Source organism: Centrocercus urophasianus, unplaced genomic scaffold (assembly GCF_019232065.1).
Source record: "Centrocercus urophasianus isolate 14NV4802_14NV808 unplaced genomic scaffold, USGS_Curo_1.0 seq_27, whole genome shotgun sequence".
NCBI classification, from domain to species: Eukaryota; Metazoa; Chordata; class Aves; order Galliformes; family Phasianidae; genus Centrocercus; species Centrocercus urophasianus.
Genome location: NW_024884833.1, coordinates 13,911,194 through 13,933,923, shown reverse-complemented (window position 1 = coordinate 13,933,923; position 22,730 = coordinate 13,911,194). Strand labels below are relative to the sequence as shown.

The 22,730-nt window shown below is 38.3% G+C and overlaps 1 protein-coding gene across 3 annotated transcripts in view; it reads left to right on the top strand.

Moving 5' to 3' along the window:
- Positions 1–3,975, top strand: part of PTCH1 (patched 1) — a 43,364-nt gene extending 39,389 nt beyond the window's left edge. For 2 of the 3 annotated variants that reach the window (XM_042826895.1, XM_042826894.1), the window contains exon 23: positions 784–3,975. The gene's annotated coding sequence lies outside the window, so the exon portion shown is untranslated. The remainder of the gene's footprint in view (positions 1–783) is intronic. The other variant, XM_042826896.1, reaches the window with a different exon arrangement.
- Positions 3,976–22,730: the final 18,755 nt, after the last annotated feature.

Below are 22,730 nucleotides of genomic sequence, written 5' to 3'. Positions count from 1 at the left end.
AATGCATATGGTGTATCAGTTTACTACATGGGGAAGGTGAACCACATTGTGTTATGTGTTCTGAGCTTTGTGATTGCATTTACTGTTGATGGATTCTGTCCTCTGATGACTGAATGACATAGTCTAGGAGAGTGTAAAATTGCCAACTACTTTATGAGTCATCTTCTAAAGAAAATTAAGTGAAAATTCATTGTCGTGAGGACTGAATCCATTGAGGTGATGGATTGAATGAGAGGGGAAGGCCTCACCTTGCCCAGTACTCTGCTGAGCTGTGGGGCATCCCCTACCCAGCCTGTTCACAGCTTGGAGGAGTCCTTGGGCCAAGGAAGATACAAAGCTTCTTTCTAAGCATCTCAATTTGCAAATAATGCACAAATAGTCCTGAATGCCTTTAGCCTCACAGTCTAGAAGTATTGTGGGTAGTAGTATTGAATAAAGAAATACTTGGGGTCAGCTTTTACTAGTTTGACTGCAATCTAAGTTTCAGCTGTACACAGTGTCTGTTACAGCTTATCACTCCCTGAAGTGGTCATTAGTTTTGACTGAATTTGTGGCAGGAATCAAAAGCTGGGTGCTCACAAATGAAAGCATCTGCTTTTGGTCTTTCTTTACGAGGAAGTTCATGACTGGTGTGAAAGAAAAGTGCACATTTCCTGACTGCTAACTGTAATCATAAGAATGATTACAGAAGCAAGTCTTAGATTAACTTGATTTGTTTGGTTTCTTGAGCTGTAATAAATGTTTATTTGTTGTTGTTGTTTTTTTTTTCTTTCATTTTTAAAGGATAGTAACTGAAGGAAGAGGAGGCCAAAGATAGAAAACTGTATTTCCGGAACTGCTTGAAGAGAACTGCCCAATATTGTAAAAAAGGACATGCTGCATCAGGACAACAGTTTACTGTTACTGTAACCTATTGTATTATTTTGTTAAATATGTCTTTAAGTATTTAAAAGATGTACACATATGTAATATACAAGAAAACAGTGTAAAGTAGTATAATCTGGAGTCATTTGGCTTCAGACAACAGAGTGGGGACATTGTCATTTGTGCTCTGAACTTATTGTACATTGATCTCTGTGCCACAACTAAGCTTAATCTAGTTCTAAATTTCAGCATAAGTTGCTGCTGCTTAAATATTGTATAATTTACTTGTATAATTCTATGCAAATATTGCTTATGTAATAGGATTATTTTTTTGTAAAGGTACATGTCTGTTTAAAATATTTTAAATCTGCATATCACAACCCTGTGGTAGTATGAAATGTTACCGTTAACTTTCAAACACGCTATGCGTGGTAATCTTTTTAAATAAGCAGATATGAAGAAAAGCACGTTAATCTTGGATGCTTAAATAGGTTTAGCTATATGCAGTTTTTGTTTTGCTGTATGTATTGATGTGTGCATCTGGAGCTGTGCATGCCTGCATATGTATGTTCCTGGTGTACCGTAGTTTCTCTTTCACTTTATGATGACCCTCAGTGGGCTTATAAACCCACTGATGCTGATGTGAGTCTGCCTTTCCTTCTTAGCAGGCAGCAGTGAAAACTGCATTGGTGTTTACTACCGTATACCATAGATTGCCATCATCAAAGGCCCAAGATAAAATGGAAGAGAAGACAGGGGCCAGGGTTTGGGATTGTGGTTCCACTTCCTATTCTATGAATGACTTGGTTCACATGACTTTGGTCAAGTCATGTAACTGCCCTGTGCCTCAGTTTCTGATTCTGTAAAATGGGTATAATTATGCTTACCTACCTCCCAGAAGAGTTATGAGGCTTAATTACTGTTCATGAAGTGCTTTGATGTTTTTGTGAAAGGTGTCAGGTAAGTGCAAACAACTATGACCATTATTTTGTCATTTCCAAAGGTGCTGGTAGTTATAGAAATTCCATGAACTTTATCTTGATGTTGATACTGTTAACTATGAGTGGCATTAGAAGTTGAATAATGGAGTTGTCAGATGGGTATCCACAGCTCAGCTTTGTCCTTATGGTGTTCAAAGCAGTATCTTCTGTCACCTCATTTTCATGGCAGAAAGGAAGCTAATAGTAATCGATAAAAATCAAATGGAAGGATAAAAAAGTATATAAAAATCTTCTGTTTTCACTTATTAATATAAATTGCTTTCTATTGGGTCCAGGGCTGTAATTAATGACACACAAAGCCGGGGTGTTCTTTTTTCTGTTGTTTGTATTTTCCCATGCTGCATTGGCACTTTTTAATTAAAACAGCTTAATGGGGATCTCTTTGCAAAACTAATTTAGCTTTTTGTATTATTTTTTAACTAAAGATGGATTGCTGCAGGTGAAGGGTCTGGAAAAAAATGCTACAATATGTGTTCTGGTTGGAAAGAAACTCTAAGAATGGAGAACTTTAGTTTAAAATATGAGAAGAAAAGTTTTCATTTTCTCTGTCACCCACCTTCTCCATCTGTTTTTCTGCCCTTCTACAAGCTGTTTTTTAGAGCAAGTAGAAATTCAAATGTATTTTTAGAGCCAAGTAAACATAGCCAGCATTCAGTTTCTGAACACGGTACTGGTGAGGCTTTTCTGTAGGTGTGAATGGCAGCTGTTGGTTCTTGGATGGGAAAGGGTATTTCTCCAGTGACTTCTTCGGAGTCTTATCTTTGCCCACAGACCTTCCTAGTGCAGCAAATGGGGATAACTAGAATGCACAAGTTTCAATGCCTTTTTGCTCACTTGAAAACACTTTGATATGAGGCACTTGTTTACAGATCTCCACTGTGAACGCTCAAAGAGCAGGTGAGAGCCTGGTATTGTTCCCATGATACATAAGCTACTGTTTCAATGTACACTAAGGGTTAATGTCGTAACTGCCTACTGGTCCAGTTCACTGTCTAGCCTGAAAAACCTTAATGACAAAAAGATGAGGGGCCTCAATTTAGCGCTAGCAGCATAGTGACCTCAGATCATAAAAACTCTGCAACAAAACTGTATGATACTAATTGGAAGCTACCTTCAACTGCCAAGTGTGTGTGTGCTCCTGTGTCAGAGGTCAGCAGGGCTCCCACTGACACCACTGTTGCCTGGCCGCAGGGCTGAGGCCTCGCTCCCTTCTCCTCCTTGGGGCAGTGGTGGCCAGGAACGGGCCAGGAGAGCACAGTGTCTCCACCTGCCCTGGCCTTTTCCTCCTCACACACGCCTGTGCCTGAATAGCTGCTGCCTCTGCACGGTGTGTGCCTTCTTTCCAGCGTCAATCACGATGGCCAGGGTTGAACTCAGTGGCTGGCAACATTTGTTTGAGTTTTGTTTTTTAACTTTTTTAATCATGGGTGATATTTATATTTTTGTATCATAAGAATGTTTTCTTACAGTATTTGTCATGCCAGTTTATAACATGAAATGCAGGGATTTTATTTCTATTGGAAACACTATTACAGCTATGTTTTTACTTTTTAATGGATTTTTATTTGTATAGAGTGCTTACTAATGTTAAATAGGAAAGAGTATATAACATTTACGTTAAGAACTCTTCGTAGCTTTTAGTGTAAGGAGTTAAAAGGAAAAAAAATATTCAAACTGGGTCTCATTGCCGGCCTGTTTTGGTAGGAGTGGGTTTGTGTCATTTCAGTTACAAAGATAAAATTATGCCATATAATTTATTTATATGAAAATTTATTTTTGTAGTGTACATAGTAGTCATCAAGTCTTCTGACAGAAGTATATTTTTAAAGAGTTATATGTAATGATGATACCAATATGTTTTGGAACACTGCTGAGATGTGATTACAGTGCACACTTTTCCTTGTAAACCCCCTAGCAGAAAAGAAAGCGTTTTAACAGTGTTAACAGAGAGCGTGAATATTCATACAATTCTGAACGATGTTTTAGTTACCATTTCTGATCTAGTGTGGTTCTCATTTTAAACTTTGAATGGAAACTGTACAAACTCTCTAAATATTAATGTTCAAACACTGATAGAAATTCTAACGTGAATAAAAACTATTATAACTTACTGGTTATGGACGTGGTTGTTTTGTAGAACACTTTTTTACAGAATAGTCAACTGTGCAGATGCAGTCATGCAATTGTGATGATTTGAAGTGTGGATTTGGGATGTTTTAGTGTTCAGGATGTTTAGAAGACCCAGATTCAGCCCATTTTGGAGCCAGAGCCAATTCTAAAATTGTGGTTACCTGTTGATTCTGTTGCTCTGTCTGATTAGGAGGATGTGGTTAGGACTCGATTATGCATTTCGTTTTCATTCTGAGGAAAACATTTTACATAAACATTCAACACAAGTAAAGCAATCTATGTATGGATTTGGGGGAGGGTTAGAAATAGGAGTAAGTTTCTTGGCTTTTCTGTTCTCTGGTTTGTTTCTTAAACCGTATTAGAGAAATAAGCTGCTTTTCCCACCTTTATGGAACATCAAAAACATAACAGTTCTAAAAACTGCAGCACTCCTTAAGACGGGAGGTTGAAGGAGTATGCAAGCGTGTGCAAGCCAGAGTATGTTACCTGTGCCCAGTCAAGCCCCGCATTTCTGTCTGAAGTCACTTGTTCCATAATCCCACGTGTAGTTTGTCATGTGCAAGCACACACATGGCCATGCATCCCAGAGGGTCACAGAGACAGCAGTCCTCTCCTTTGTCCTATAGCCCTTGTGTGCATTAATCACAAGTCTTCTACATTTCATGTAAACAAAAGCCCAAGTTTGTCTACAGATAATTTAGAGTTCAGCCTCCTAATGTCCAGATGAAGTACAAACACAACTTTTTACATTCTCTAGAAGTTCCAACGGAAAAGAGAAAGACTGGACAGACCAAATCATAGACAGATTTGGCTTTGGTGGGTCTGTAGGCCATAGTGTCCACTGAAATCTTGCATGAGCTGAAATTGCTGAGTTTGTCCTTTGTGTCCCAGCCATACACAGGAGCTGCTTCATCCACTGACTGGAGACTGTAGGAGAAAATCAGTATATTCTTGCAGCCAGAATGCAGAATTTTTCTTTCAGAATTCCACGTTGCTTCAATGATAGCTATTCACCTTACACTAGTAGTTGTGTTTAGATTTCTTTAAGATGTCATTTCTTGCTGTTGGTCTAATTAATCTCAGGTAGGACTTTAATCAGTTTTTTGTCAGAGATTGGCTGTATTTATTCAGGCCTTAAGTAAAAAGTGGCCAAATTATTGTTGGCATAATGCATGTATTTAACAGCTTCAGGAATGCTGCATGCTGCTGAACTGCAGCAGCACTGATGTATGAACAGGTGTTTCATTTTTGTTCACTTTCACTCCCAATGAGCATCTGAGACACCGACTGTTTATATCTGAGAACCACCTTTGCCAAATTGTAATTACTTTTAATGGCTGCTGCAAGTAATGAGAACAATTACTATTTCCCTACTCCATTTAATCATTCTTGTCCTTTTTGCTGCAGACGTGTTGGACTTTACTGATAGAACAGGATGCGTGCCAGAAAACTGCATTACCCAGCCCGAGCAGCTTTTTAAAGCTTTTTTAACACTTGTCCATTTTAACTTCGCATGTTAATTACTGGTAATTAAGTGCAACAATGAAGCAGTGCTGCTCCTTTGACAAAATCTTTTAACGTATACATTGGTGTTGGTACTGCAGTAGCCCTTCTAACTTCACGGATACTGCAGAAGTGGAGGAAATCTCTGCCTCATTTTTCTGGTTGTGGCATTATCTACAGTGTCATCCAAGTCAATGGTGTTAGTGCTGCCGTGGTAGCTTCTGGCCACTGATGTAGGGTAAGGCTGCTGTGGGGACGATTGTATCTGCCTTGGATTAGTGTTTTGTTACTCAGCTCACCCCAAGAAACAGCAAGTGTATTAGCGTATAGTTCAGTTTATCTTGCTACTTCATGCATCCTCCCAGGCCTTTCTCTGGACTTAACCCATCAGTCCAAAGTTGCAGGGTTTTTGAGCAGTGAGTTTGAGTAACTGGCATGGTTTGAGACATGTTTTGCACAGCAAGGCACAAAGCCCCTGGTTGTCATGTACAGCCTCTCTGTCCCTTGAGCTCAGCCCATCACAGTGGAGTGACTGCAAGTCTGCCTACAGAACCAGTGAGCTGTGGAGCTCTCTGAGAAGCAAGGCCAAAACCAGGCCTGGAGGAGGAGGGGAATTAGGAGCTGGAAGCAGCTTCCCAAGCTGGGGAGGTCTCTGCCTTGGCTGAAAAAGGGAAGTCTGTGAGGCACGGCTGAGGCTTCGTTCATGGGTGAGTTTGGTGGGTTTCCCCATAGGTTGAGGGATAAGATTGCCACTGAGGTGTTTGAAAATGATTTATAGCACAAGGGAAAAATCCTGAATGCTTTGAAGGATAGAGAGCTCCACCATTTGATTCAGGAGAGCCAGCATTTAAAGGCAATGAATTTAAAGCCTGAGTAAGACTGATCTTTCCTGTTCCAAGCTCTGTCAGTTTTGGCAGCCCTAGGTCTCCTGTTTGGGGATAGGCCCATAGTAAGCAACATCTGTCTGGCCTTCTGGAAGAGGAAGGAAGATAAATAAGAATGATTTGGTAGCTAGAAAATACTCATAGGAATACTATTATGCTTCTTTTTTTCAACTTCCACTAGGCTGACTCATGGAGATGATTCCCCTTTCCCTCTCTCATGATGTACGCTGTGCCCTGCACGGAAGATGAGGAGTTGTGGCCCTCGGGCCTACCTTCATGTGGGGACACTCCTTCAGCAGGAACATCACCTCCCAAATGGCACTGAAGATGGGATGGATTAAAACCAGTGATTTTGAGAGTAAAATACCAATTTATCCTTATCTAGTTATGAAACATGTAACTCACCTGTAAGTACAGCTTACTTCCAAGAGCCAGGTGGATTGTTTCTTCCCATTAAATGAGAAAGCAGATGCTTTATTAGCTGTTAAAACTAATAAAGATCAGATACTTTATTTCAGAAAAATAATTGTTGTAAATAAGAAGCTCACAATTTTCACCCTACCTAAATAGCAGTTATTTGGCATAAGATAATTTGGGCAAACCATCTTTCACTTCATTGTTTCCCTATCAGGCAACCCTGATAATAACAGGCTATGTAGTTTAACTTTAGAACATTTACTTCAGTAGCCAATTCCTTTGACCTATTTTGCAAGTTTTTAGAAGATAGCAGGTTCATCTTTAAACATTCACCGAGGCTAAGTGGGAGTGTTACTCCCACTTATGGAGTTATGGTATCACAGACCTCTGCAAGCCCTTGGGTAACACTGAACAGCTAAAAATTTTTTGTTTTGGATTGTGCAGTATACAGCTTTCTATCTGGTGAATGGGTAGGGGAGACCTCTTTTTTTGTTTGGTTTTATCATCTTGTAATTTGCAAAAAAGTTGACAACAAAATTCTTGTATAGTCAAATGAATGGAATGAAAACGCTTATCCATGGTATAAGCTTTGTGAACACCACGCAGATACTGTTTCATTCAATCAGGCTTACACTGAACTGAGCAAGGAAGGAATTGTAAATCAAGAGGAGTTAATTTTTAGCTCTCAGTAAGATCTAACTATGAATGTAACTGATTATTAAGCATATAATCTGTGAAAATACTAGCAAATACCTGAGCTGCAGTGATCAGCTGTCCTGTTTAATTTGCTTGACATTTCTCCATTCAGTTAAACTTTTTGCTCTGCATCTCTGTGCTGCTGTCAGGCATTTCAGCATAGTTTCAGGGAGAAGTGTATGTATGGAGACAGGAAGTGCTTTTAAGCACACTGTCTGTAACAGATTTAATCTCATAAATATAAATAATCTCATAAATTTAATCTCATAAATGTTTCCCAATTAATTAGATAATGCATGGGTTTGAATCAATTTCAGCAGGATATTCTCTAACGCAATAGACTGTAGTGTTTCCAAGTAATCGCTACAGTCCACTGGATCAGTAGCCCATGAATTAATGAGGATTTACACATCAGCTGGTTATGGTTCCTTAGGAACTATTAAGAACTTTTAAACATTTTGTTATTGACATGAACATACAGGAGCATCATGGAAATTCCTGCCAAATCTGATGGGAATAGAGTTAGCAAGGGCATTTAAAAGCCTGGAGCAAGAACTGCTTTTAAACTGTCTTCAGTGGGATTACTCATAGGTAAATCTGCATCACTATCAATCTTCCCTGGTATTGGCTGCAGGTGCGCATTGAAAAGTGTGGTCCTGCTGATGATGTCCACACCATTTGACCCACAATGTGACTTGGACACAGTAAACCATCCCTGTGGAGGTCTCCATGTGTTGTCACTATGAAAAGTGTGTCTGGACTTCTGACTGCAGATGCTCCAACTTACGTTCCAAAACTGGGTGAGAATCAGATCAGGGTGCTTTTTAACTCACTTGAGCTGCAAAACGTACTTTTGTATTTCCAACAGATTCACGAACCTGGGAGACTTTTTGAGCTGAAATGGAAACAAAACTGCACAGAGGGGAAGAGAAGTTTGTTTATGGAAGTGCCCTATCTCTCTGTCATCTAAAATATGCAGAGGAGCTATGCAAAAACATGCTCCTGAAACTTAGTTTTAGCCTTTGAGCTTACTACCATTACATCCACCTTTCTGTTTCTCCTGTGATACTTAAAATTTTATTCTGTTTTGACCATTCTTTATTGAATTATCACCTTTTTATGTTCCTTTTGCTTAAAACCTATGACTTCATAAGAGAACTACTGTAACCTCCACACAATGACTCAGACTGTAACTTTTTTTACCTCTGCAGATCTCAGCAGGGAAACAACTCATTACTTTTTCATTTTCGTAGGACATTAGTACATCTATGACACTTCCTTTCTTTTCCCTTCCCTTTTCATGTTCCTCACTTGTATGTCCCCGTAGAGCTGTCCCTGAGGCATCCAGCAAGGCTTATGGCTGGCAAATGCAGCAATGTTTGGTGACATCCGTGGCCTGAATGCTATAAGAGATTTTATCTGAAAAGCCAGTGGAGAAAGCTGGTGTGGAATTACAAGATCTCTTGTGAGCCTGTAAGGTAGTGCAAAGTAGTACAAATTGAAGGTGCGGGGAATCCCCCCAAAATAACACTGTACAAAGTCTCTCAGCAAAGATAGTTCTCTGATAAAGGGTTATCTGAATTTTTTCTGCTTTGTCTTGTTTCTCTGCTTTGCATGTACATTTCACAAAGCATTGCATGGTTCCAGTTTTGTATGAGTGCTGGGAAGAGTTTTACATACACTTGCACATGCTCTTGTTTTTACTTGCTTGTCTTTGCAGATGCAGAGAGAGTGGGTGCTGAGAAAGAGAACAGCAAAAGGTTGTGAGCCATACAGCAGAAAGTGAAGGAGAACAGCAAAAAAGATGAAACAAGAGAGAAATATACCTGAGTGCATGTGGGAAGACTCACAAAAGTTTCTTTAAGAGATGCATTTGAAGTTTGTATGAAAAGACAAGGGGTGCTGTTCTGCTGGACAAGGGAGGCTTAGCTGTGCCTGGATGCTGAGCATAAAAGCCTAGTGTTTCTGCTCATGAGGAAGGTGATAACTTGCTTTGGGGATATTTTTTATAATGTTGATGCTGGCTTTTTGAATGTTTTTCTATGCAATGTGTGTGTCTATGTGTGTGTGTGTGATGGGAAACACACGAGTGTGTAGAGAGAACCGTGGTTTCAGAGTGTGGAATTTGCTACTGGCAAGTTATTCTAGCATGGAGGCCAAGAAAAATACCAGGTAGGCTCATATTTTTGTATGTGCTTTTTTGTTCTGAAATGTTATAAAAGTCTTCAAAAATGCAGGAAGTTGCACCTGGGAATTTTCTTGTAGCTGATGATGTTCCTGGTGGACGTCTCTTGGTCTGTTTCTGTTTCAGTTTTTGTTCTTTAGCGAACTCCTGAAGGGTTGCTTAGATGAAGAGGCTTCAGATGACTGTCCTAGACTGGGGCCCAGCTTCACTAACTATCTCTAAAAATTTTCTTCTGTCCCTTCCTACTGACTATAGGAGTTTGCAGACCTCCTTCCCACACTCCCGTTCTTTTAAATCATCTCTTTGGGGTACAAATAGCAGAACAGAAGGGCACTGACTAACTGCAAATAGTCCTGTTAGCTTCCTTATGTATGTGTAATAGAAGAAAAAGATTTTGAACTGAAGGCACTCCACTGTGACACATAAGATCATTTTCTCTGCTCTCAGTAATTTTCTCATTAAGGTCTTCTTCGCCCAGATTCTGGAACAAATGTTTCCCACTGAAATTTAGTGTCAGATCAGCAGTGGGTGATGGCCCAGCAGGCACATTTCTCCTTTTCCAAGAAGTACACATCTTCTTAACAGCCATCATACTATTCCTCTTGCACTGTCAAACAGGATAAGGATGTGAAAAAACAGAGACTTTGGAAAATGTAGTGAAGAAGCGTCGCTGTAGGGATATGATGTATTGAAAGCCGTCTTTTAGAGGAAAGTTGCTGCACCAGCTTTTCTGTGGGGATATGTGGTACGTGTGGCCTGGTGTGGTTTTCTACTCCTTGTACCTTTGGTAAAAAATAACTGAATGAGTCCAGGCATATGCTCTTTTAAGCAGTTTGTTATCATAGCAAAAGAGAATGACAGCACACTAGAGAGTATGAAATTGAAAACTACATGTTCCTTTCAAGCTGCTGAAAGAAGACACTGCCTCTATTAAATGTACAGCTTTGTGTGCTGCTATTTGTAACAATCTGTGCACATCCTGGGGTCTAACGCCAAAGCATTTCTGTTAGATTCTCCTGAATAATTTTAAGGCACATGAGGTGAAATAATGATGGTAGATCTGAAGATGACTCTGGGAATACATAAAACTGTATCTGAAATTGTGTCAGAGAGGATGCTCTGCATTTCTGATGAATGCTGAAGTGCTCCAAGATATGTATACCACCTTCTGGAACTCAGTCTTATGCTAGGTATATATTCAAACTATTATATTGGGCACAGACTAATAGAATCATGGAATCAATCAAAGACCTTCAAGATCATCTAGTCCAACCATCTACCTACCACCAATATTTCCCCAATAAACCATGTGCCTTAGTGCAACATCTGAACAGTTCTTGAATACCTCCACGGACAGTGACTCAACTACCTCCCCAGGCAGCCTATTCCAGTGGCTGACCACTCTTCTGGAGAATAAATTTCTCCTAACATCCAACCTGAATCTGCTTCCCTAGCACTTGTGCTCCGGATCCCTCACAATCTTCGTTGCCTTTCCCTGGACATGCTCCAGGGTTCAATGCTTTTCTTGTAGTGAGGGGCCCAAAACTGAACAAAGTACTTGTGTGGTGGCCTCACCAAGGCTGAGTACAGAGGGACAATCAACTTCCTGCTCCTGCAAGCAACGCTATTTCTGATAGAAGCCTGGATGCTGTTGGCCTACTTGGCCACTCAGACACTCTGCTGGATCATGTTTAGCCAAGCACTGACTAGTACCCCCAGGTCCATTTCCTCTACCACTCCAGCCACTCTGCTCCAAGCCTGTAAGGTTGCTTGGAACTGTTGCGGCCAAGCTTCATCCCATTGATCTCTACACAATGACCCAGCCTGTCATGAGCCCTCTGTAGGGCCTTCCCATCCTCAAGTAGATCAACACTTCCTCCCAACTTTTTCATCTGCAAACTTACTAAGGGTGCACTCAGTGCCCTTATCCAGATAAATAAAGATATTGAACAGGACAGGCCCCAAAACTGACTGGCCCCTGGGGAGCACCACTCATGATTGGTCACCAGCTGGATGTAACTTCATTCACCACCACTCTCTGGGCCCACCCTCCCGCCTATTCTTTACCCAACAAATAGCGTATCTGACCAAGCCATGAGCTACCAACTTCTCCAGGAGAAACAGTGTTGAAGGCTTTGCTGAACTCTAGGTAGACTACATCAACAGCCTTTCCTTCATCCACCAGGCAGGTCACTCAGTCATGGAAGAAGATCGTGTTGGTCAAGCAGGACCTGCCTTTCATGAGCCCATGCTGGCTGGGCCTGCCCCTCTGGTTGTCCCACACATGCCATGTATGATCTGCTCCATTATCCTTCCTGGCACTGAAGTCAGGCTGACAGGCCTGTAGTTCCCCAGATCCTTCTTATGACCCTTCCTGTAGATAGTAGTCATGTTGGCAAGCTTCCAGTCCTCTGGGACCTCACCTGTTTATCAGAAATGTTGACAGATGATGAAAAGCAGCTCAGCAATCACCTCTGCCAGCTCTCTAGCATACTCAGCTGGATTCAATCTGGCCCCATGGACTTGTGACAGTCACTTGTGACAGTGGAGCAGGTCTCTACCATCAGTAGTTCTATTATTACAGTATAACATAGGAACTCAGGCACAGATTATTTTAATCCTTCAGGAAACCTAATTGCATTACCATGCAAACATCAATCATTTGTAGTCATTTGGAATCAGAATTATGAAATGATCCTAGTGGATGCTGCTTACTAGAGTCTGTGACTTTAGTATTTCTTTTATCAAAATACAGAAATCTGTGCTAACTTCTGTCTTTCAGCATTTTGCTTTGGATCTCCATATTGCTCATATATGTTCTCCTATGTTTCTCACTCAGATTTTCATTTGTGCTTGCTTCAGTTTGCTTCCTCCATTCATGTTAAGAGCTAAGACTCTTCCTGAGTCTGAGTCTGGCCCTCTTAATGGCTGTCAGGAGACATAGAAAGAAAAAATGCTAATGTGCAGTGACAGGAAGGCTTCCTTTTATTTTGATGCAACATATTCAGCTTAGAAAAAAAAAATGATCATTTTCTATCCAATTGAGTGACATCTCTGTCCTCACAAACAAAGATGTCTGACTGAATTCTGATTAGTATTGAAGTATTAGTTCTTGGAATATCCTAGTTAAAATAAGAACTATCTCAAAGATTTTTTTCTTTCTTTCTTTCTTTCTTTTTTTCCCTCCAAGTATTTGTTTGCAGAAAGATGAGCTGCAGTTTAAAACCTAGAGGCATTTACATCTTTTTCCATTATCCATCCCAAATGTCTGGTACAGATTTCAGGGTTGAAGCTATCCATTTGGTAAGAAATTTTTGTTCAGAGCAATGTGCAACATGTTGGACAATCAGATAGTGCTAAACTTGGGTATATATCTGGGGTGCTATACAGCATTTTGGAATGGTGGTTTTATTATTAATTGTCTGGTTGAGAGACTTAAACCATTTGGTGCTCGGACAAATTGGAATCCTTTAAGTAAATAGTTTAGTCTTGGCATCCTTTCACTCTAACTGCTGCAACTTATCCAGTTAATGTCGGATGGGTGGATGTTTCATCTCGAAAGCACATTTAGAAGGACCAAATTTGATTTTATATACACTGTCTCCTACTCTAAAAGCACAGATTTCCAAACAGTGTATAAAAGTCCATAATTCATGCCCAGGCACAAGCAGCATTTGCAACTATTTCAGACTAAACTGGGAAAAGTACCTTTTTTTCTGCAGAAACCTGAATTTCTTAAAGTGTCTAGAATTCAGGCTAGGGCTCTGGCTTCATGAATTGCGTTTGGCTACTGCTTTCAGATGTTGGTTGCAGAACAGGAAAATTCACACTGAACAGATAGCACAGTCACAGGAGACGATCACGCTCTCATGCTTAATAATGTATTATGATAAAAAAACACTTAAGGTTCAATTTTGCAAATGTTTATTGAGTGCTTAACTCCCAGGGGACTCTCAAGTCTGTAAAATTGAGCAGATGTGTAACTGTTTGCAGTATTTGTACCTTAGAATTTGCTTTGAATCCTACCAAGCTCAATGGAGAATGTGTTTGGGACTTTCGGAAGCATACAGATTGTTGAGATGTTGAAGACTTTTTGAAACAAAATTAGAAGAAACTTCCTTGTCAGTACAAATAATCTTAAAATATGATGGAATTGTGGTTGAGGTGTGTGCACATGTGTATGAAAACAAAGCAAACATTTGCAAGAGTTTCAGCAGAAAAATCATGAGATTTTGTGGTGCAACAGGACATTGACAAAATCGTTGGAACCATCTTTTGCTCTGCATCTTCGAGCTCCCTATGAAAATGCTGAAACATTGTTTGCCTAACAGGACAACTAGCTTTGGGAACTATGCTATTTACTGACAGTGCTTCCAACAACAGCTAGGAGGGATATGTTGATATGTACCTTCATCTTACCAAAAGAGGTAAAGACGAAGCCTGAAGCCCAAAGCCTGGCCACCTTGCTGAAAAGGTGCTAGTTCAGGGAGCTAAAATTTTGTGAAAGAAAAATCCTTAATTTGACAAAAACAGAATTGGTTTTACGTACTACTCAAACTCAAAAGATTCAGGTAAGCTGTCTTATTTGTAGTCTGAAAATCAGCAGTGAGATAAAAGACTTTAATATTATACATTTGGCAATGCAAGAAGGTTTATCTATATGTGTACCAGGGCTTCTTGTGTACTAACACATAAAACTATGAAATATGTGATTTGTTTTTTTTTCTATTGAACTTCCAGAATTTCCTTCCCTTCTCCTGCCCCCTAACAGCAAAAATATTTCAGTAGCAATGTTTTTACTATGTTGTCATGTTTTTTGTTTGTTTGCTTTTATATCAGAATATTGCAAAAATGCAAAGCAATGTGTGGATGGCTATCCTGAAAGATAACTGATCTGTCTGAAACATAAGATCTAAAAATTATTCAGTAGCTTGTAGAACATAAATCAATTCCCGTTTTATTCAAAACTGTACAATTCCCATCTCCACTTACAAGCAAGAATACTTCCAATGAGTGCTTTTTTTTATGTTACAGCAGATCAGTTCCAAATGTATTTTCTTGTATTTTCTTATTACACTGTCTTCCCAGAATATGTTTTAAACAAAATTATTTGTTATTTATAGGCTCTTGTTTAAACCTATAAAATCCTGCCTCTGTTAAATTTTCATTTTGGCCCGTTGGCCAGCTGGTATTCTGAATGATCATGTTGTGCAAACATACCAGATAATGAAGAGAAGATGGAGTATGTACTTTTTGGCAAATATTTGCACATTGCAAAGATTTTGTTTGTTTGCTTGGGTAAAAAACATTTTTTTTTTGCTATGTCTGCTAAGAGATCTGAAATGATAATCAGAAACTGACCTGAAAAATCAGAGTGCTTTGCTTCCATTTTCATAATAGGTATAATTAAAACTGTATGAAGACTGGAATGCTGAGAGGTGACTCAAGTAATTGGCTGGTTAATGTTAAGAAGGTGTAAATTCTCCAGAAAAGCCATATGCATACCAACTGAAAATGCAACCCTTGAAATAAATCCATCTGCCTACATTTGTTTTAACAGTAATACTGACCTTGGAGCAAGGTATTTCCGAAAGATTTTTAATGACCAGCTGGAATTAATAGCCTTTGGCTGTACCTTAGGCTTTAAACTCTGCCCAGCTAGTCATTAATTCTTAGGAAACGCTCTGTTCCTTGATTGTTACTGCTTAACTGCGTGACAATCTGGACTGTAAATAATTGTTAGCAGAAAAAATATAATTATTGTTAAATGCATATAGTACCTTCCTTAAGAAAGGTTTTCAAAGTATTTACAACCTGGGGGACTTGAAAAAAATATGCTAAGACTTCTGTTGCTGGGAAAATATCCTGTTTGGTTACAGAGAGAACTAAGAAGATTCTTACTAAGTGCCTGAGAAATTAGCCACCTTTAGCGTTGTCTTGACTGGCAGCTACGAGTTTCTGGCTTTAGGCTAAAGAAGCATTACTTTCTTCTACCTCTGCCTTTTAGTCAGGAGGATATGAACAGTGTGGACATTTACTTATCTTCTGGGAAAACATGTCAAAAGTGTTCAAATATCTGCCATCAAAGCATTAGCATGCAGAAAAAATATGCAGTTAAGTCTATGATATAGGTGCAATATCTAATGCAGCACAGTCTTACCTGCAGTGCCTCCATTCTGCAGGGGATTTAGGAGGGATGCAACAGATTACTGAAAAAGCTGCGCTGGGTCAAGTAAATCTAATTTCTGCCATGTCACCAAGAATATCTGCAGTGGTATTTACAGCCAGAAGGATGAAGATACAGACTCAATGAAATACAAAGCGTAAGAATCAGGGGACTGAATACCAGATTTTTTTGCTTTCTCTACACCAACAATATGGTCAAAGATTTACACCACCATTTTCCATTCAACCACAAGTATTAGTGAGTTCTGATTTTGGAAAACTAGATAAGTTTGTGTTGAACAGTGTGCATACCAGCTGCACTGTTCTTGCTGGAATTATAAGCACAGTACCAAGGACTTCACCAAACCACCAGCCAAGGCTGTGCAGAAGGCTTTGCCTAGGCATGCAACTTCACTGTGAAGAAATACAGAGCTTCTGGAGCTCAAAACAAACTCCTTGGAAGTGATTAATAGGCCAGCCTCTTTCTTATTTGTGAATGAGAGAAGGTTGACTCTACAGACCTATAGCAATCTTAAACTTGATAAATGACTTCTGGCACATGTAGGCTGAAGAATTTTATCATGTAGATGTAAAGAGAAACCAATGATAAGCATAAAACTGTACGAGATTTCAGTTACACAAAACTTCAAATCCAATTGACAGGTAAAATTGTGTTGTATAGGCAAGATATCCTATTAGTTATATCATTATATGGCCTAGTAAGACATTTTTAGATCTAATACATTGTATATTAATAATATATAATAATTATAAACATATAATATATATTATGTAAATATATATGATTATAATGTATAAAGATGTATATCTCTTAACAAGAACCAGTTGATTCTTCAACAATTTTAAATTATGTATTGCCAATGCTGGCAAAATGACAATTAAAAAGGTTTTTTTCAGTGGCTGCAGTCTTCCTTAGAAGAACAGACTTTTCATATTTTCTCGTTGATGATTCTTAGCTAAGATTTCTTCATTCCTATCTTTCAACTATTTTTTGACTGTTCAATAAAGACTGGACTTCCTTTTCACATCATGTACTCCTAGAGCATTTTCCAATGACAGTATCATTATTCTTATTCAACAGATGAGGAAACAGATTTTCCACTTGGAGGAAACAAATAAAATGTCTTCAGCCACCCAGAAGACTGACTCACTGTTCTTTCAATGCGCTTTTCACAAAATTCACAGTCTGATAAATTTGTTTTAAATGTAGTTTTATTGGCAATGATATGCTTGTCACTGTGGCATTAGTGAGAGAAGGTAACTTTTTTAGATGGGACAAAATGGATGTTCAGGTCGTCAGCTTTTTGGTGAAGTCAGGCTGCATGCATTTTAATTTCAGACACAGGTGGAGATCATGGATGATCAGGGCTCAAGGCCTGTTCTCTTACAGTCAAATAACACCTATATCTTGAGTTTTTCCAAGCATAGTTATCCTTTCCGTCAGTTTGCGCACCCTGACTATCTGAAGAGCCTCATTAGTGAGAAATTTAGGGGGCTTTTGATATGTGGAAAGTAGAGAATAGCTAGTATTTAAAAATGTTTAAATTATAGTTTGGGGAATGCTAATTATGTTTCCATTCTCATCTGCACAAACCGTAGTTTAGAAGAAAAGAAATTACTATATTGGATCATACCTGTACAACTATCTGGGTCATCCATTGGCAGCATCAGCTCATAGATAATCAAGTCTGAGCTGCTATCCGTGGTTGCAGAATTGCTTACTGTTATTTGTCACTGCAGATTCAGTGGTTTGTGTGAGCTCAGCTATTGGAAACTGAAAGGCTCCCTTGTCTACCTCTGCCTTCGCAACTAGGCAGGCTGACACAAGAGAACTGAGAAGCTCCAACAGATGGACATGCCATAGCTTAGTTTGTTGGACTTCACGCTCCATTTCTTTATCAAATGTTTTGCCCAGACTAGTGAATGTCAGATAAGAGATTTTTTGGCAATAGTTAAGGTTGATTACACTTAGTTTCAGGTTATTGTGAGCCCCATGTGGTACAATGTAGTGAAGATTCAGCTTGGTACTCTGATACCACATTATTTCATGAAAAAGAAACACAACTATTTTAAAGGATTAAATATAAAGTAACCTCTGACAACGCTGTAGCTGCTCCTAGAGTTCACATATGCCCTAAGAAATTAAATGCTCATATACAAATGTAATGAAGCACATAGCTGAATTCTAGGGTTGAGTTAAAATTCAAAGAGTGACCAAGCTTCCAGGGTCACTATTAAGGGAAAATATGGAATGTGACACTGTGGGTAACAAAAGAAGAGGGGACAAGCAACTCTTTACAAAATTAATAAAAGTGTATATGGAGCAACAAACCTTATATCTTAATCTTATGATTATTTCACAAACAGTATTATGAGATTTTTTGGTCTCTTACTTCACATTTCTTAGTATATTTAGATTTATTCTATGCATGGTAGCCTTATTATTAGCTTGACTGTGCTGTGCTCAGATTTGTGATAATTCAATACAATTCACGCTGACTTTTTAGTTCAGTAATAGATATTCTCAACTTAATCACCATAATTCAATTCTTGTCTTTGCTGTTTTACCACATATTATGTGTTTTATACACATCTTTCCCTTAAGCAGATATCTGAAGCAATACCTCTAAAACTGGATTTTTTGGACCTGTACAGAGCTGTACAAGGCAGTTTTGGACTGTATGTATTACATGCATGTAAATTAGTATCACTTACGAATCATATTCACCCTATTAAATTACAGAATATTTTAAAGGCAGTGTGGAAATAAAAGAAACAAAGGAACGTTTATTCAGTGAGAGAATGATAGAAAAAAAATTGATATTTTGTCTGGGATTTCATAAAGAAAGGACTAAATCTGAAGATAGACAAGGTTAAAGAAAGGTTAATACCAATAAAGGAAGAAGGACTGCTAAAACAACTGAGAGGAGATTTATGAAAGAATGCATTCCAAAGATTTGCAACTATGAATATTGCAGGCAAAGGAGTGTGGATGACAAACTGTTTAAAGAAGCAGTAAAGGCACTGGAATATTGGAGTTATATTTCCTTTGGAAGGTCAGAGAAGCACCATATTGTAGTGTCCAATAAGCTAAATGAAGAAATGAGAAATACGAGGTTTCAGTTAATGTACAGAGAATGAAGGGACAAAGCAGGCAATCCACAAATTACAATTCTTGTTTTGGACTACAGACCTGTATTTTTTCAACCTTGTTTTGATTAACACCAGACAATACAACTCTATAGAGCTGCTTAACTATTTTGGTAGTTACTTTAATATTCGATCATTTTTTCCATTTTGAAAATAATCCCTTAGGAATTCTTAGGAACTGTTTTTCTGTGACAGAGATCAGCTACACTGAAGAAATAGATAATAATCAAAGACATGAAGGCCAGACTTGTGAAATGACCTACCCAACTGAGCAAAGGATTGCATAAAACATTCAGCAAATGCTTAACAATGAAGACCATTACTAGTTTAACTATAGTTAACTACAGTTATAGTTAACTATAACTATAAGATAGTTTCTTAAACTTATTTAAGGATGACTTACTTCATGAGATTGGATTAAAAGCTAAGAGTTATAACATCTCATTGTCTTTGCATCCAACCTTCTTTTCCTGCATCTTATGGTCTTTTTTTTTTTTTTTTCTCCTTATACTACTACGGATTTTTTGGTTTTGACAGAAACTATTCTGACTTTTGATGGAAAGGCATAGGACATAAGATGAGAAGGCAATCTCCTTTCTTTAAACAAAACTATGCCAGTTTGGTAACTATGTTTCTATTTTTAATACATCTGTTTCATCCAGATGATAAAATGCAATCCTACGATAAATTTATCCACTTACATGCTTACAGTTTCTCCTTGTATTCTCCCTCTTGCACTCTCCCCCAGGGACAGTGACTGTGTTTTATTGCATTTTTTGAGCAGCAGAGTACTATGTGGGAACATTTTGATTTTGTCTCAGTTAGTGATTTGTATCATTTTATAAAAAGTTGAGATATACCTCTTATGTATATGAATTTTACTTTTTTTGTTTCAAAATTTCTGGCTTAATGGAATAAGAAAGCATAAATTCCTTTACTTGCAACATTTTACTTTTCCATGTGCTTGCTTGAAATTTTAGCTTCAACTAAATTTTAGCTTTAACTTTCTTGTGGATACATTTAAGCTCTGAAGATAAATTCATTGAAATCTAATTTCTAAATTTGATAATCTCACTTGTAATAGCCAAGTTTGCAAAGTAAAAATATACTAAAGGCTTTTGGAGGCTGATGGTTTAGAGTTTACTGAGGTACTTTTAGTTATGTTGGTAATTTCATTTTCTAAAATGTAATGCTTCGTATCTTGACATTTGTTTGAAAAATGATGTAAGTCACAAGAGAATATAAAATTTTGTAGCTGCATTTTGACTCTGAGCAGGCAGTTTCCCAAACCTCCAAACCTCTGTAAATTCGTTCAGGCATGATCTTTATCACATTTTGTTAATTTGCACCTGATTGGTGCCAATTAAATCAGTGCTTCCCTTTTTATTATCTTAACTTCTGCTAGAACTTTTCATGTTCTAGGATGTATAGATATCTCAACTAGGTAAGGAGCAAATTTTAGATACACTAAGAAATAATACAGTCACGAACATGGAACTAAAATTCTCAATAAAGTATTTCATATTGGTAACAGCTGTCAACAACAGGTCAAAGCAAAGTCATTAACTTTCCATTCCACAGCAAGTATTTCATACTCCTCCTGTATATCACAGGAACAGTTTCAGAGTGTCATCAGGGAATACCACAGAAATAAACTCTCAGCTCTCATGCACTGTGCATAGCTCCTGTGCACAAAGCTTCGGGAATGCTTCAAGTGTTCACCCATTCCACAAACAGCAGGATACCAAGGAAGTCTTTTATCTTTTGCTGCTTTCTTCATGCCTTGGGAATGATCAGCTTCACTCATGTTTTTCTCTACAGCACCTGCTGAGAGTGCAGATACGTACAGGGATAGGAATTATACTCAGGATATGTATCCATGAGGAAATTTATATAGACAGAAATACAATTAATCACCAAGGTAAATACTTTAGCTTGGTAAGTAATGTGTGTACTGAAAATACATATATTGAAAAGATGTACAAGAAGACAAATTATGACAATCCTGTCAGTGTAAAGGTTAGCTAATTGATTGATACATGGTATAATTTCCAAATTTTATTCTTGTGCACGTACATTTTGTACTAGAATGGGAAGCAGAAAAGGCATAGCTGTAATAAACACTAGGAATTCTTATGGTTCAGTTCAAGGAGAATAAAATGCTGTTGTCATATCCACAGACAATTTTTTTGGAATCCTGCAGGGACTCCTCAGCTCCCCATTATTTGTGTTATAGATAGATATGTATATTTTTATATATATATATACCCATAAACATAGGTAAGCATAATATATGTGTACATATGTGCACCTTAAACACTGTGGTCTACCCCGGAAGGAAGGGAAACCTTTTGACTGTTCCTGATACTGTGTTTGCCACACTAATAGTCGAGCAGCTCCAGTTCCATCTGTAAAGCACTGCAATGTATATTCAGTCGGTATATTAGCTCATTGTAGCCTTGCAGCAAGGTTTTGAACTACCCAGAGTTATGTGAAGGTACTTAGCGTGTTTGCTTCAGGTAAGGGCCTGCGGGTGTTTTGGTACTGTGCATTTTTGGAAGCGGCATTTCTTCAAGTGTTAAAGTGGCACATGCTTTTTAGCTAATGACCATACCGTGTGCAAAACATATTGCATATGTGGTGGTCACGTGCACTGATAAATTATATTTACCACGCACCTTTGAGTGTCTCACCTGCAGTTTGTCCCATTAATCTATCTTCCCAAGTATTTATTCTAACATTCCAAACCTCTGAGCAGCTTCAAACAGCTGTTATTTTTTTTTCCCCAAACCCGTCAAAGATGGATTTCTTTCTTTTCTCCAAAACAAGGATTTTTTTCTTACCAGATTACTATTATCCAAAACATATAAGGATGAAATTTTGCCCTGAACCAAAGTGTAGTATCTGATATACCTCATCAAAGTACAGAATTTCACAAGCAGCTTTTGCAACATGCCTGTGCAAAGAAGAAATTGCTAGGTTATCAAGAAAAATCCTTTCTGACATGTTCAGATTTTAAAGTCATAGCATTCTTATCTGCGCTACCTGCATACTGTAACTTCCTGAAAGGAGGATGAGGAGGGGCTTGGCCTCTTCTTCCAGGCAACAAAAAGGACCTGAGGAAATGGCCACAAGTTGTACCAGAGGAAGTTTAGGTTAGACATAAGGAAGAACTTTTTTTCTCAGAGAGTGGTCAGGCACTGGAATGGCTGCCCAGGGAGGTGGTGGAGTCACTGTCCCTGGCAGCGTTCAAGAGGTGCCTGGATGAGGAGCTGTGAGGTATGGTTTAGTGCTTGTGGTAGCAGTGGCAATAGGAGGACGGTTGGACTGGATGATCTTATAGGTCCTTTTGAACCTTGGGATTCTATGATTCAATGATTTTGTACCTCTGGTGAGTTTTAACAGAATAAGTTTTGTAAGGTTCAAATATTTACTACTGGGAATTCTCTCTTTGAAATTGTATGGTTGAGTTAGCTGTATGCTTAGTAGTACCTGCTGTTAAAGATCAAGGCTACGAGAAATAGACCCAATAATATTTTTGAACATTCAGATGTTTTGCATTTATTAAATGTACTAGAGGGGCAAACTTAATTCAGAGTGTCTGAAGTGGCAAAAATTTGTATTGGCATTCACTTGATTTGTACTACCTAATTCATTATTCAGATCAATGACACTTTTTTTTTTTTTTTTTTTTTTTTTTTTTTTTTTTTTTTT